Here is a 12828-nt window from a genome sequence, read left to right as displayed (position 1 = left end):
TCCCATTGGGCTGTCAGTTTTGCTCCCTGGATGTCAGTCAAGTGGCATCGTAGTCGACTGCTCGTTAGCACACACCTCATGGGCCGCGCCTGCTCCTGCTCCTGCTCCTCCTCCTGCTCCTGCTCCTGCTTGTGGTCCCTGGGACACCGCAAAGGATTGCAGATTCTTTTTGGTGGTGGTGGGAAGACGAGGTGGAGAGGGAGGTAATAACTTGTCCCCAATCCGCCCTTCCTCCCTCTCTCTCCGTCTCTCTTGCTCCCTGTATCTCTGCTCCCATCAGACATGCAGCTGTCTGTCATTTCTATAACTACTTTTGCTACTCTCCGAAGTAAACCGAAGAAAGAGTTCTCCTTCAACCCCCCCCCCCCCTTCCCCCCACACACACACATAGCCACCCATACATAGACATAGACTTACGCAAATGTTGCAGTCTTGTGCCCCCCCCCCCCCCCTCCCGTCACCCCCCATCTGCACAATTACATACAATTTTGAGTGCGTTCGTGCCTTTCCTTTCCTTTCGTTTCCTTTCGTTTCGTGTTGATCCTCTCCGTTTTTGCACAGCTGTCTGTCTAACTGTTGTTGTACTCATAACTACTTTTGTGCCACGCCCCCTTAAAAGACACTGGCAGGGATAGTGGGTGGGAGGGGGGGGGCGGGGAAGGTGCTGCAGCCTTTATTAAAGTTTTATCGCATTATAAATTTCCTTCTCTGGCAGAAAACATTTTTCGTGAGCCAAAAACACAGAGACACTGAGAGAGGGTGAGGCATAGGAATACACTGAGAAAAACCAAATAGCAGTGTTTATTTTGGGTAAGAAATATGCAAATTTGTTATGGTTTTTGTTTTAGAAAAGTATTTTTGGTTCTTTTTAGTTTTTTCTTCTTGGTTTTTTCCTCTTGTTCATTGAATGTTTAAAATATTGTAATATTTATTAAATTATTTGAACATTTTCCCAGTGTAGAGGGGCATCTGTGGCACACACACACACAGAGCCAATGATGATGTCGTTCCAGCGTACACCTGTTTCGAGTTGTTTTTATGATTGTTCTTTCTGGCAGTTGCCCTGCGCTTGTCTGCCTGCCTGTCTGCCTGCCTGCCTCCCTGCCACATTCTGTTGCTGCTGCATATTTGAATACACTTTTGCGTTTGGTCGCTTAACTTTAAATCCCTTTCGGCGAAGGGCGTGGGGCGTGGGGCGTGGGAGAAAGTTTCCCCTCGAGTTGGACGACAAGCTAATGACAGTTTTGTCAATAAGTTTTTCGTCCTTTGTCCTCCCACACACACACACACACACACACACACATGAGAGAGGCTCCAGTGAGAATGCAGCCTAATGCAGCAAAAGTTTTTATTGTTTTATCCCAAAAAAAGAAAATAACAGAAGCGCCTTTTTGTTCGAAGGCAGTGGGAGGGAGAGGGCCCCCCCCCCCTCGACGCCCTCTCCCTCATATGAATAAAGTCGTAATATTTGTATGAAAGGGCTTTTGGCTTCTTTTTTTTTTGGGGAAGTTTGCAATTTATAAAATATGAACGAGAGAGACAGACAGAGACAGAGAGAGACAGAGAGAGATGGCGCGACGTTTGGCATTCATTAAATTTAGTTTTCGAAAATCTCCTTTGCCACCGCCCCCCCTCGCCGCCCCCTCTCGAACTTTTTCACTTAGTTTCGTATTTAAGTAGGAGAGTTTTTCCGGGCGCCTTTTTTATTTTTCGGCAAATATTTGTGCAACGCTTCAGAACTCGCTCTCGCACTCGCTCTGCCCAATCATAGAATGACGGAATGATGGACAGCAGCTGTCAGTCTTTCAGTTCTTCATTCAGGTGCACAGCCAGCCCCCCACCCCACCCCCTCCCTCTGCTGCTGCTTCTGCTTCTGCCCACAAAACAAAATTTCAATTTCAAGTGCACTCCAACGAAACAATTTCCACAAAAATTCCACTCTCTCTCTTTCGGCCTCTCCCTTTGCTGGGCTTTCGCCCTGCATTTTTGCTCGTTTTATGAAATTTTCGGACCCCAAAGTGAATTTATGGCCGTTTCTGGGCCCCTCTCCCCCGCTTCCCCCCTCTGCCCCCCCTCTGCCACCCCCCCTGCCCCTCTGCACGCGCTGTTTGGCTTTGGTTCTTTAGGAAAAAGCGCAACATTTATGCAATTAAAGCCAAATTAGCAATGAATGCAATGTCGAGTGGCTTTGGCTCTCACCCCCTCCTCCCTCCCTTTCTCTGGGAGAAAAGTTGCCATCAAACTTTTTGGCCTTTTGTGAAAGTTTTTGCTTTTCAGAAACGAGAGCTACCTCCCTCTCACCCCCTCTCACCATCTCTCTCTCTCTGCCTCTCGTTACCTTCTGGCTGACTGTTTTGTGTATAGTTTTGCTGGATTTGCAATTAATTAAATGCCTCCCTCCACCCCTACCTACCCCCCGCCCCCTGCTGTCTAATGAGCGTTTAAGGCATGCCCATCGCCCATCATCTGTCGGCTGGCATTAGTCGCCCCATTCATAGGGCTCCCCATTCACTTTTGTGGCTCCGGAGACACATTTCCACTCATGATGGAGTCTCCATCGGTGGCTCAAGCCTGCACGACAGAGAGAAGAGTATTTTGTGTCACCTGGAAGCCAGGCCCAAGACCAAGACCAAGCACAAGTCCAGGCCGTGCGAACAATGGGGGGATATACGAGTAGAGTGGCTTCCTAGGCAACACCGCACCAACAATGCAACCTCTGACTCGGGGACTCTGCGCTCAAGGCATCCTCTAAAGCAGGAGCAGGAGCAGAAGCAGGAGAAAGGAGTAGGCAGGAGGCAGGAGGCAGCAGGACTCTTATAAAGGAAAGTGGCAGGAGGCAGCCACTTATCCCTCTGGCAGCAACATAATCAGCTGAAGCGATTAAAGCACTTGTCCCCATTGTTTGTTATTACAATATTAGCCACTGCTTTTGTTGTTGGAGCCACTCCCACTCCCACGCCCACGCCCACTACGACCCCTACTCCACTGCTCGCTTCTAAGCGTCTTACCAACTTGACTCTTGGCTTCCAGCCATTGTTTGCTGCGACTTCAAAGGCTTCGTGCCACAACCAACTCCAGATCCCAGATCTATAGATCATTCATCAATAAATTACATGCCGAAAGGAAGGAAAGCCGCAAAAATGTTTGTCAGCAAGAGGAGCATGCCCCCCTCCCGCTCCACTTCTGTGCTTCCTGCAACGTTTTTGGGAGGGGGGTGTTGCGGGCTTGGGCTGGCTGGGGCGGGGGGAAGCTAATTTATGCCAGACTAATGACACTTTACAACATTGTGGCAGGCAGCACTGCCAAAAAGGGGTTTTCGCAGTGGCATGCCACCCGCCAGCGAAAGGCAAAAGTTTTTCGGTGGCCTGTCAGGCATCGCGGAATGCGGTGCCGGAGCCGTAGCCGGAGCCGGAGCCGTAGCCGCTGCCGCTGGAGCTCAGCGAAAAATGATAAATACGCTTTAGACCTAATTAACTGGCGACTTTAATTAATTTTTAATGAAAAACTTAATGAGCCGCAAACATATTAAAGTAACTAAAGCCCCAAATGAGGTTGCCACAGGTTCAGGGGAGAGAGAGAGAGAGAGAGAGAGAGAGAGAGAGGTGGCTACCCTTCGCTTCGATACACACGTTTCTCCCCAGCGATTCTCATGCAGAATTATCGCATATTTATTTACTTTCCTTCACCTTTTTTTTCAACAAAATTTCGACATGAATACGAAAATTATTTTATCAAATATCCACCACACATTCAAAGTCAATAAAAACAGATTTCCAAAGACTTTGGTTCAGATATTATTTTCAACATACAATATACTGAAAATAAACTAATTTAAGCAATTTAAATGTAATTTTATTAAGTGCAATGTGAGAATCTACTAAAAAAAAATAAAAAAAGAGAAAAGTTCACTTTTTCTGTGTTTCTTTTTTTTTTGGTATTTTTTTTATTTTTATTTATTTTATTTTATTTTTTTATTTATTTATTTTTTTTAATTTATAATTATTTCTAAATACAAATATAATTCTTGATCAAGGACTTTGGGGACTAGTGAAAGTCTCTCTATAACTGTCTTACAAAAATCCCAAAAAAATATACACAATTTCAGCTAATGGAAGATTTGTAAAATTTTAAAATTTTTATTAGAATGTCCAAAGCCTCCGCAGACTTATAAAAAAAAAAAACAGGAAAAAACAAGAAAGGTTTTCACCTTCCATCACTGGGAAAACAATCGCTCAATATTTCATAAATAGGCACAAAAAGTGTTATACAGATAGTCCTACTCGATTCTCAAAAAACCTCAAAAATCACTTCTGTATTATATCTTTAAAACCGTAAATTTTTGGTAGATATAGGGCTACCCAATTACTATACGAAATGGCACTTTTTGCACTATTTTTTGAACATTTTTTCGTAGGAACGCCAGAGTGGAAACGCCCCTAATGACTATATTTCTTTTTGCTATGCCATTTTTCTCTGAGTGTGCCTTCAAGTACAGCTTTTTCCTTGGCAATTATGTATTAGAATCTTCTATTTTTAGGGCACATGTGGATGGCAAGGCATATCCAAGAAAGATCTCTTTAAAGTTAACAATCCCCGTCCCCAAAAGCGTGAGTAAAATGCCACTGCCATTTCCATTGCAATATGAAATATTTTGACAAAAGCAGAAACCCCCACCTCCCCCCCTGCTGTGGCTGCCGCATCAAATCTTTTCGCTTCGCTGAGTCCTCCGCATAAGGCAATCTCCGCTTTATTACACATCGTACTCCTATGATTCCTATATCCTCTATATCGTGGGGCGCATCGCATCTGACATTCAATCAGTGCCCCTGCCACCCCCCACCCACTGTATGCCCCAACCCCAGCCCCACGCGCAACGACAGGGGCTTTAATTGGATTTTCGTTGCTGCGGCCGCAAAATCGACAACAAAAAAAAACGAAAAAGAAAAGAAAATTTCGCGCTGTAAAAAGGAAAAGTCGAATGAAAAGCACCAGCGGATGAGAAAGAAAGGAGAAATGCAATTTTCGTCAGGCGTTGTGTTCCGTTCCGCTCCTTTTTTTTTGTTGTGTTTGGGTTTCGATTCGCTTCCATTAGAAGAGGGGGGAGGGGGGCTTAGGGGGCTTGGGCTCCATCTCCATCCTGGAGGATGGTTCCTTTTTTGGCTCTAAGCTTTTGGCGCTGTTATTTTGTCGGTGGCAAAGTTTACATTTCACACATTCATCACTTTTGGCAGCTGCAACTAATAGTGGCAGGCAGAGAGCGGCAGTGGCAGTGGCAGTGGCAATGTCCTGCCCCCTAAATGGCAGAGGCACTGCCAGCATTTAACGAGGATAGGAGCCAGCGTTTTTATTGCAGTTTTTCCTCGCTGGAGCCCGGAGAAAGAGCCATACGAATCAATGACTTTTCCACATTTTTCACATCTTGAAGCCTTAACCCTTAAGCCACTCTGCCCCCACGCCTTTTGGGTGTAATACTATGCTTATATTCTGTACAGCATTTGCTGCCACTTGCCACGGGGCGGACACCATGATGATGAAGCTGTCGCTCGATACGTGTGCCTTCAATCTGCAGTCCATTGATCATCCAAGGAGTGGAATACAACGAATGGATACACTGATTTATGGAGCCCTTCTCGCATTAAGCTTGAATTTCTCATCGTCGCCCTGGGAGCCGTCTCGACTCTCACGACCATAATTCATCTTAATTTTAATTTGCTCGAGTGATGGAGTGGCTGCCAATGCTGCAGCAGCAGCAGCAGCAAGCAGTGTGCCCTTTGCCCCCACCTCTACCCCACTGCTCGGCCCCTGCCCTCTGCTGTCCCTTTGGAAGGTTCGGGCTGCTGCTTCTCTAAGCTGCAGCTTCATTATCTTAATCTACTCCTTTTTTGAAGTGCCACAAAAGTTTGTCCAGCACACACACACACTCGCATAGATACACACCCATACAGTGGGAGAAATTTGCACGCAATTGCACTTTGGTTGCAGTTTAATCTACGAAATTGCTGGCAATTTTCATAAATTGCTTACATTACGTAAATGAAGAGGCAGGCGGCAGTCGGTAGTCGGCAGTCGGCAGTCGACCTGCAGGCAGCAGCATTTTGCCATTGTCCTTTGGATGCTGTCGTTGTCCTGCCACTGGACCCTGGACCTGCCCTCCTGTTTTTTGCCCCCAAATCTCCTGCCAGTGGACCCCCCACTAAGCCCATCTCCCGCCTCCCCCCTCCCCCCTCCTGCACGTTCCGTTGCCGTATCGCGGCCTGTCATCAAGGCGCTAGAATATTACGTATACGCAGCGATGGCCCCCATGCAAAACTTATTGCTTGACACAGAGCGAGCGGGGATAGAGGGGTGAGTGGGGAGGGGCCAGGGGAATGGAGTCTAAAAAGATACTACTACATAAAGGTATGGATATATATATATGTATACAGAGGCTCCCAGAGATATCTGGCTGTCGAGGAACGTGTGCTGCGACATCGCCACACAGAAACTAGAGAGAAACAGAGGCGGAGAGTCCTTTAGGGAGGCTACAGAGGATGCTTCAGTGTGCAGAGTGTCCAAAAATTGCAGCTACAATTAATTTATGACATTTTATAGCATGATAATGCCAGCCCGAGTCACGTTCCGCTGCTGTTCTCTCTGCCTCTGCCTCTGCCTCTGCGGCATACAACAATGTGCGAAATTTTAATTAAAATAAAATATTAAATCAATGCCAAATTACTCGGGCTGTTCCAGAGGGTAACTACAGGTCGTGACGGTCGGAGGGAGAGGGAGAAAGCGAGAGAGAAAGCGAGAGAGACTTCTACTATATAGAAATGAGAGCAGAGGAGAGACACATAATTCATTTGGCACAGAAACGAGAGGCACAACGACAAAGTCGCTTAATTACCAAACGCTGTCGTTGGTGCCTCCACTTCTACCTCTACCTCTACCTCTGTTGCCCCCCCGCCGTTGTTGCTGCCTCTCTGCTGCTGGCGCTGCTTTTGCTTCTGTCGACGTCGCATTAACCCATTAATTAAGGTGACGTCAAAGGCAGAGCCAAAAGCGATAAAAGCACCAGCGAAAACTGCGAGAGAAAAGAGAGGAGCAAAAGTTAAAGGACCTCAAAGCAGGAGCGAACGCAGGGGATAAATTTCTAATGGCAGCAGCCGCATATTTATGGGGCATCTTGTCCTTCGGCAGCAAGCACAGAACATATGGATGGGATGCCCGTCCCCAGGCCCCCCAAAACGGATGTCTAATTGAGGGTCCAATTCTTTGCACTTCTGTTGCACTTCCCTTCGACCAGGGCGTTGCATTATTAACTGCTTTGCTTCGATCGATGTGTGCTGCTGCTGCTGCTGTGGCGTGGCATTCATTACGGGTACATCGAGAGAAAAGCAAAGAACAGAGGCGAACCGAGCTTAAGATATAAAGATACAAATGGGGTAACCACCCCACGTTCCGCGACCTCCAGATTCTTTTACAAAAGGCATAAAAAGGGCTCTTCGAGCTCTAATTACAATTTTCCATATTTTTGGTTCAATTTTCATTAGAAATATCTCGAAATGTTTTTTCCAAGTGTAATTTGGGGTCCAAATATCGGGGATGTCAAATGGACAAAGTTTTCCGCGGCACCACTTAATGGACAGTGTGCCACAGTGCCACAAGCTGCAAGTCCCGCAACCCGCTCTGGCCCCTGCCGCGTTCCAATGCCAAATAATTTGAAATTAGTTTTAGCCTTGCTCTGGCTTTCAAAATTAAACCAAAAAACTAAAAGAGCAAAAATCAATGCACCAGCAGGCAATAAAGGGGGCAGGCTGCACTCTGCCAGTGGCAGTGGGTGGGGCAGTGGGGCAGCGGGGCTGTGTGGCAGTGGCAATCGCATTTTCAGTTGAGTGGAAGTTCGTTTTCGGTTTGTGCTTCTGCCATTTCTGGCCATTTGGTCGCTTTCTCATGGCATTTGGCGTATGTCAGGACATTCTGGCAGTTCAATAATGAATAATAACGTTTGGGGGCGGCAAAGGGGAACGTTCGGAGGCGCCACGAGTTAAAAACTTCTCCCGCCTCCGATTGTCCCTCCTCTTCTATCTATCTGTGTGTGTGTGTGTGTCCCTCCTCTTGTGTCCTCTGGTGTGTCCGCTGCAGTCGCACGCTGCGCGGCGATGTCACAACAACAACAAAACAGCAGCAGCGGCAACAACAGCAACAACAACGCACACAAAAAACTTTGGCAATATATTTGCAACGCATTACGTGGCATGTCAAGCATTTTATCGCGCGTATTTTTCAATTTCACAGAGGCACAGCGAGGCACCAATAGGGGGTCTCCTCTCCACCTCTCTCCACCACTCTCTGGCAATGACAGTAGCAGGGGTGCAGCAACAGTGGAAGAGAGCAGCGGCAGCAGCAGCAAAGGAGCACAGGAGGAGCAGGAGGGCCGGAAGCAGTGGGGGCCGCGGTGCAGCAGCAGCGAAAGAAGAGGATGCTCCTCGCAATATGCTTTCTGTTGAAAATTAAAAGGATGTGCCCCACGCTCTTTGGACGCCCCAAAACGTAGGGCAAAAACCCGAATATAAACACTGTAATGGCTCCACCCACAATTGCCACGCTTTTTCCGCTAGACATTCGCCGTGCCACAAATTGTCCTTCTTTCGGGTTGTCCGCAAAAGATAAGAGGCAGGTTGCAAGTGCTTCTTTCTGCTGCAACCTTTTACCAAATACAACAAAAACAAGTGGGAAAGTAGCAAACGGACAGGGGGTGGGGGGAGGGGGGGGGTCAGAGGTGAGGCCGTGCCACACACACACACATTTCCGATGGACGCCTCATATCCGTTGCTGCCGCACACAACAGGAAACACATTATAGCAGCTGGTAGACACAGACTTATGTGTGGCACTGTTTGAAAAATTGTTACATCCACACGGTGGCTGTTGGATGCTGGCTGCTGGCTGGCTGGCTGCTGCTGTCACTGGCACACTTTTTGTTGTTGCATGTTGTTTTCGCCCGTTGCCACCAATGTTGTTGTTGCATCATTTTTTACATTTTTTGGGTAAATATGTAAGCAAGCAGCCAAAGCAACAGCAACAGCAAAAGCAACAGCAAAAGCAAAAGCTGTAAGCAAAATGTGAGTTATGCCAAAAGAAACCACAGATACAGATGCAGATACACAAAAAAACACACACACAGATACAGATACAGCTACAGCTACAGAGAGAGAGAGTGGGGGGGGGGGTGTTGCATAATGGCCGCCAGCGGTTCCATCTATCAATATGGGCGAAGTGCAAAAAGTGTTGCATGCAGCGACAACGAGCTTCGTACCCAAAAAATCTCCAAAAGGAAAACGAGCTTCACCGAACGAAGCCTTTGATACCCTCGAAGATTCATTGTTACAGAGGTCTAAAATAGTACAACATAGAATGGAGTGTTTTGAGAAGTCTCTACGGAAGAGCGTCCTTTCGTCGGAACGAGGCGAATGGCGAATATTTTACCATCCCACGACGAGAGGGAGAACCTGAAAGTGTCTTTCGTTATGGCCTTGGATTCACCTCGCGATCGATCAATCCATTCGTCCACACACTTTTGTTGGGCCTTAAAATTCGCAGGAGGCTCCTAAAGATCGTTGATTTCTGCCACACCTTTGGATCGTTCGAAACATCACTTCCTAACGCCGAATACCCTGCTCTTTAAGACACAAAAAACCAGTGAAAAGAACCTTTTGACAATCCGCAAAAAAAAAAAAACCGCCTGCCCCATGGACCATGGACACACAAAAAGTGTTGACTGCTCTCCCTCCCTCTCCCTCCCTCTCTCTCTCTCTCTATCTCTGCCACTGGGGGAAAATTGCTGAGGGGGAAAATTGGCCAAGCGGGAAAAGGGGGCCGAGAGGATAACAAGCCCTTGAGCCGCGACGAGAGAGTGGAGGAGGAGTGAAGCAGGAGGAGGATTGGTGGAAGAGTGGAGCAGGAGGAGGATTGGCGGCGGAGGGGTGGCCGAGGAGTTGCACAACAATCCCAGGGATCGGAAGACTGAAATTTCAGGCTAAAGTCGAAAGCCAAAAGAAAATGCCACCTACTCCTCCAACCAATGGAAATTGCTCATTTATTTTGCAGCTGTCAATATCAATAACAAATGGTTGTTATGCCTCAAACAAACGGGGGAGGGGGGAAACCCACACACACACATGGAGAGGGGAAAAGGGGGGCCTTTACTAATTTCGGGCCATGGAAATGTGTGCCACTATCAACATTTACTTTTGCCCCAAAACACAAACCTTTTTCTGTCGCTGTGTGTGTGTGTGTGTGTGTGTGGGGCTCGTGTAACTTTAGGAGGCACTTGACAGAAGGTAGAGGGGGGGCTGGGGGGGACTGGGGGCATGTGGCAACATCCACTGACAGCAGAGTAATAAAATAAATGAGCCACCATTCTTTTAAATTGAGTTTAATAAACGTCACACTTCATCGACAACGACAAAGGCACTTCTATAGGATTAGATGGCCCCAAAAAAGAGAGCAGCAGACCGCACTGGACCAAAGACCCATGGACACGCTTCACAGATACGAACGGGGCATGCCCCAAATGAACTATGAAAATGGTGCTGGGGCACACACATTTATTATTCCCCAAGCGTTTGACCAACAAACAAAAAAACGAGAGAGATCGAGAGCGAGAGCGAGAGAGGCCCTGTGTGGCCCAAAAGATGGCAGGACAAGCGGCGGGGCATTCAAATGCCGCTTTCTGCATTGTGGCCGCTGCTCCACTCTGCATATAGCCAAATATATGTATCTGTAATATCTGTTGAAAGTAGCTCACGAGTTGTGCAACAGCATCGCAGAGCATCGCATCGCATCGCATCGCGATTGCAATTACGATAAATGGTGCTGCTGAAAGATGGGATTGGATACCCCTTGCCACGCCCCTCCATAAACCGACAAATGAGCCAAATAAATGTTGATTTATTTTTGTAAATTCCATTGCTAGCCGACTTTTGTGAGATTTATATTTATATTTTTATTTATTTTTGAAATTATCGAATCGAATGCAATATCAAAAATATCCTACGATGCGATGCGATGCGATACGATAGGAATGGAGAGGAGAGGATAGGAGAGGAGAGGTAGCTAAATATCCAGCACACAAAGGCAGACACCAGACAGATGGAGGAGGCGGCATTCGACTTTTGGTTTCTTTTTTTGGCTAACGGCCTTTGTGCCACACGGCGTTATGTAAACGTTCGATGGGGCATTCGGCATGGCATCGCTTGCCAGCTCGCTCAGCAGCTGTGAGAAGGGGCACAAGGATGTGGGGGCAGCAGGAAAGCAGGAAAGACTCTGAGGAGGAAGGTTTAGGAAGAGAGGGAGACCGAGACACAGGCGCCAGTGGATTGAGAGTCTCCCACTTGCCACACCCGACACCCCACACCCCCCATCTTTGTGTTTATTCAACGTCTGTAAAACAAACTTGTTTATGGCCAAAAACATATGTATAAATAGGGGTATAAACAGTGTTCCCTGGGAGGGGCAGTAGAGCCCCATATATCATATGGAAAGGTGAACAACACAGCAGAAGGGCGTCTAATGAGAGGAACTACACGCCAGAGAAGAGACCAAGAATGCCCTCTGATGGATGGCAACAATCCGAGGGAAAATGCCCAGCAAAACGTGGAAAATCTATGATGAAATGAAGACAAGTTATGTTCTAAGAGAGAGGCACTCTGCTTCAAGCCAAGAAAGTCACTAAATCAAGGCACTATGGCTGAGAAGATGTCTACCATAAAATCTCGAAAAAGATAGAATATCTGATGGGAAGATGGAAAGAAAAGCATGTCATGTGGAGAGGTGCCAGCAGAGTGGCTACAAAAAGATGGATTAGCCGATAAATGTATGAATCAAATGGAGAAAAGGAGAATACGATGAAGCACTGAAAGAACTATCAAATGGAGAGCACAACGAATGAAGAGTAGAAGAACTGTGATGGACTCCTCGCAACGTGACAAATCGCTTCCCAATGGAAGAGTAATCGTATGCCATTCGAAACACGATATATATGTGGCTCCACGCCCATCCCCACCCCCACCCCTCCATCCACTGTTTGATGGCTAATTAAAAGGGTAAATCAAAGGGCAGTGTCGGCGTCGACAACGGCAACGGCCGAGGCCGCAGCAAATGTTGACGCTACACAAATCACACAATGGAATGGAGACCGCGAGGCAGCCAATGCTGCCACTCAATGGCTCCAATGGCTCGATGTCGATGCCACACACAAAGCGCCATTAATAGAGCGTGAATTTTAGCGCACACACATGCAGAGTGGGGGGAGGGGGGGGGGGGGGGGGGGGGGGGGGCGTGTGTGTGTGCACATTTATAGCCCGCAATGTTTTGCCAATCAAAACCCCAAAGTCATTTCATTATTGGCTTTGCGTAATCGACGTCAAAGCATCGTCGGTCCCCAAACCAAAAAGTCAACAAAGGACCAAAGAGGAGACGTGGAAGAGGGCAAGAGAGAGAGGGGAGAGTGGAGTGAGAGAGAGGGGTCCCTGCAGGGAGCTCGTGGCAATGCATTCAAGCGAATTCGAAGGCAAATATTTTTACTTTTTGACACGGAAAAAAAGGGATTTCGGGTGCCACTGCCGCCTGCCGCCAGCCGCCTGCTGCCTGCCGCCTGCCACTGCGACTCTGTCGATTGTCAAAAAGTGTAAATGACACAGTTCGTTAAAGGCGACATCGAGACGATGGATAGATGGCCGTAAAGACGACGCGATGGAGGGTCTGCAGGGTCGAGATCCATAGATTATGCCACGCTGTGGGGCGTGGCTCCACCGAAAACTGTGCCCAGCAAAGAAACGAAGAAAAAAAA

This window comes from Drosophila pseudoobscura, chromosome X, assembly GCF_009870125.1.
Source record: "Drosophila pseudoobscura strain MV-25-SWS-2005 chromosome X, UCI_Dpse_MV25, whole genome shotgun sequence".
NCBI lineage: Eukaryota > Metazoa > Arthropoda > Insecta > Diptera > Drosophilidae > Drosophila > Drosophila pseudoobscura.
The sequence above is the reverse complement of the archived record's forward strand: the minus strand, read 5'-3'. Positions refer to the sequence as shown.